The sequence below is a fragment of the Triticum urartu genome, chromosome 3 (assembly GCF_003073215.2).
Source record: "Triticum urartu cultivar G1812 chromosome 3, Tu2.1, whole genome shotgun sequence".
Classification (NCBI taxonomy): Eukaryota; Viridiplantae; Streptophyta; class Magnoliopsida; order Poales; family Poaceae; genus Triticum; species Triticum urartu.
Window position 1 is genome coordinate 630,208,129 of NC_053024.1, and position 3,636 is coordinate 630,211,764.

Below are 3,636 nucleotides of genomic sequence, written 5' to 3' on the forward strand. Positions count from 1 at the left end.
GCTCTCACATAGACTCTTCCTAAAAATAAGATGAATTGTAATTGTTTGATGACTAATAACACGGTTTGTTAGTTTTCAAGAAAGTTTATGTTCTATACTTTAACATGTGAATAGTTTGTTACTTGATCATGCAAAGTTTTATGATATGAGCTACTGTTATGACATGTAATGATGCTAGAAAAGGTGATTGAAATTATCATTAATCAAACTTATGCACCTTCTAGCATTCACACTTCATAAATTCTTTCTTTTATCATTTACCTACTCGAGGACGAGCAGGAATTAATCTTGGGGATGCTGATATGTCTCCAACGTATCTATAATTTATGAAGTATTCATGCTATTATATTATCCATCTTGGATGTTTTATGGGATTTACTATACACTTTTATACTATTTTTGGGACTAACCTATTGACCTAGAGCCTAGTGCCAGTTCCTGTTTTTTCCTTGTTTCAGTGTTTCGAAGAAAAGGAATATCAAACGGAGTCGAAACGGAATGAAACCTTCTGGAGAAGTTATTTTTGGAAAGAAAGCAACCCGGGAGACTTGGAGTCCACGTCAAGAAAGCAACGAGGAAGGCACTAGGCAGGGGGCGCGCCCACCCCCCTGGGCGCGCCCTCCACCCTCGTGGGACCCTCATGGCTCCCCTAACGTATTTCTTCCGCCTATATATATATATCCATATACCCTAAAACCTTCGGAGAATAGAATAGATCGGGAGTTCCGCCGCCGCAAGCCTCTGTAGCCACCAAAAACCAATCGGGACCCTGTTCCGGCACCCTGCCGGAGGGGGGAACCTTCACCGGTGGCCATCTTCATCATCTCGGCGCTCTCCATGACGAGGAGGGAGTAGTCCACCCTTGGGGCTGAGGGTATGTACCAGTAGCTATGTGTTTGATCTCTCTCTCTCTCTCTCGTGTTCTTGATTTGGCACGATCTTGATGTATCGTGAGCTTTGCTATTATAGTTGGATCTTATGTTTCTTCTCCCCCTCTACTCTCTTGTAATGGATTGAGTCTTTAATGATTTGAGAACACTTGATGTATGTCTTACCGTGCGTATCTGTGGTGACAATGGGATATCACGTGATTCACTTGATGTATGTTTTGGTGATCAACTTGCGGGTTCCGCCCATGAACCTATGCATAGGGGTTGGCACACGTTTTCGTCTTGACTCTCCGGTAGAAACTTTGGGGCACTCTTTGATGTTCTTTGTGTTGGTGGAATAGATGAATCTGAGATTGTGTGATGCATATCATATAATCATACCCACGGATACTTGAGGTGACATTGGAGTATCTAGGTGACATTAGGGTTTTGGTTGATTTGTGTCTTAAGGTGTTATTCTAGTACGAACTCTAGGGCTGTTTGTGACACTTATAGGAATAGCCCAACGGATTGATTGGAAAGAATAACTTTGAGGTGGTTTCGTACCCTACCATAATCTCTTTGTTTGTTCTCCGCTATTAGTGACTTTGGAGTGACTCTTTGTTGCATGTTGAGGGATAGCTATATGATCCAACTATGTTATTATTGTTGAGAGAACTTGCACTAGTGAAAGTATGAACCCTAGGCCTTGTTTCCTAGCATTGCAATACCATTTACGCTCACTTTTACCACTTTCTACCTTGCTGTTTTTATATTTTCAGATTACAAAAACCTATATCTACCATCCATATTGCACTTGTATCACCATCTCTTCACCGAACTAGTGCACCTATACAATTTACCATTGTATTGGGTGTGTTGGGGACACAAGAGACTCTTTGTTATTTGGTTGTAGGGTTGCTTGAGAGAGACCATCTTCATCCTACGCCTCCCACGGATTGATAAACCTTAGGTCATCCACTTGCGGGAAATTTGCTACTGTCCTACAAACCTCTGCACTTGGAGGCCCAACAAAGTCTACAAGAAGAAGGTTGTGTAGTAGACATCACGCCCACCTGGAGTGGACGTGGGCCCCACCCTCGTGGCCACCTCGGGCACCGTCTTGCATTGATTTTACTTCCTGAAAATTACAAATATTCCAAAGTAATTCTCCGTCCGTTTTTATCCCGTTTGGACTCCGTTTGATATGGGGTTTCTGCGAAACATAAAACATGCAACAAACAGGAACTGGCACTGGGCACTGGATCAATATGTTAGTCCCAAAAAATAGTATAAAAAGTTGCCAAAAGTGTATGAAAGTTGTAGAATATTGGCATGGAACAATCAAAAATTATAGATACGATGGAGACATATCACCAACACAATAAAGGGGTTGTCAAGCCCTTCACGGTCACTTACGAAAGTGAGATCTGATAGATATGATAAGATAATATTTTTGGTAATTTTATGATAAAGATGCAAAGTAAAGAAAGCAAAATAAACGGCAAAAGAAATAGCTTGTTGATGGGAGATTAATATGATGGAAAATAGACCTGGGGGCCATAGGTTTCACTAGTGGCATCTCTCATGAGCATAAGTATTACGGTGGGTGAACAAATTGCTGTTGAGCAATTGACAGAATTGAGCATAGTTATGAGAATATCTAGGTACGATCATGTATATAGGCATCACGTCTGCGACAAGTAGACCGACTCCTGCTTGCATCTACTACTATTACTCCACACATCGACCGCTATCCAGCATGCATCTAGAGTATTAAGTTCAAAAGAACAGAGTAACGCTTTAAGTAAGATGACATGATGTAGAGGGATAAACTCATGCAATATGATATAAACCCCATCTTGTTATCCTCGATGGCAACAATACAATACGTGTCATTTCCCTTTCTGTAACTGGGATCGAGCACCACAAGATTGAACCCAAAGCTAAGCACTTCTCCCATTGCAAGAAAGATCAATCTAGTAGGCCAAACCAAACTGATAATTCGAAGAGACTTGCAAAGATAACCAATCATACATAAAAGAATTCAGAAAATATTCAAATATTGTTCATAGATAAACTTGATCATAAACCCACAATTCATCGGTCTCAACAAACACACTGCAAAAGAAGATTACATCGAATAGATCTCCACGAGAGAGGGGGAGAACATTGTATTAAGATCCGAAAAGAGATAAGAAGCCATCTAGCTAATAACTATGGACCCGAAGGTCTGAGGTAAACTACTCACACATCATCGGAGAGGCTATGGTGTTGATGTAGAAGCCCTCCGTGATCAATACCCCCTCGGCAGGACGCCGGAAAAGGCCCCAAGATGGGATCTCACGGGTACAGAAGGTTGTGGCGGTGGAATTAGGTTTTCGTGGATGCTTCTGTTGGTTTGGGGGTATGTAGGTATATATAGGAGGAAGAAGAGCGTTGGTGGAGCAACATGGGCCCCACGAGGGTGGAGGGCGCGCCCCCTACCTCGTGCCTTCCTGGTTGATGTCTTGACGTAGGGTCCAAGTCCTCTGGATCACGTTCGTTCCGAAAATCACGTTCCTGAAGGTTTCATTCCGTTTGGACCCCTTTTGATATTCTTTTTCGGCGAAACTCTGAAATAGGCAAAAAACAGCAATTCTGGGCTGGGCCTCCCATTAATAGGTTAGTCCCAAAAATAATATAAAAGTGTATAACAAAGCCCATTAATCATCCAAAACAGAATATAATATAGCATGAAGCAATAAAAAATTATAGATACGTTGGA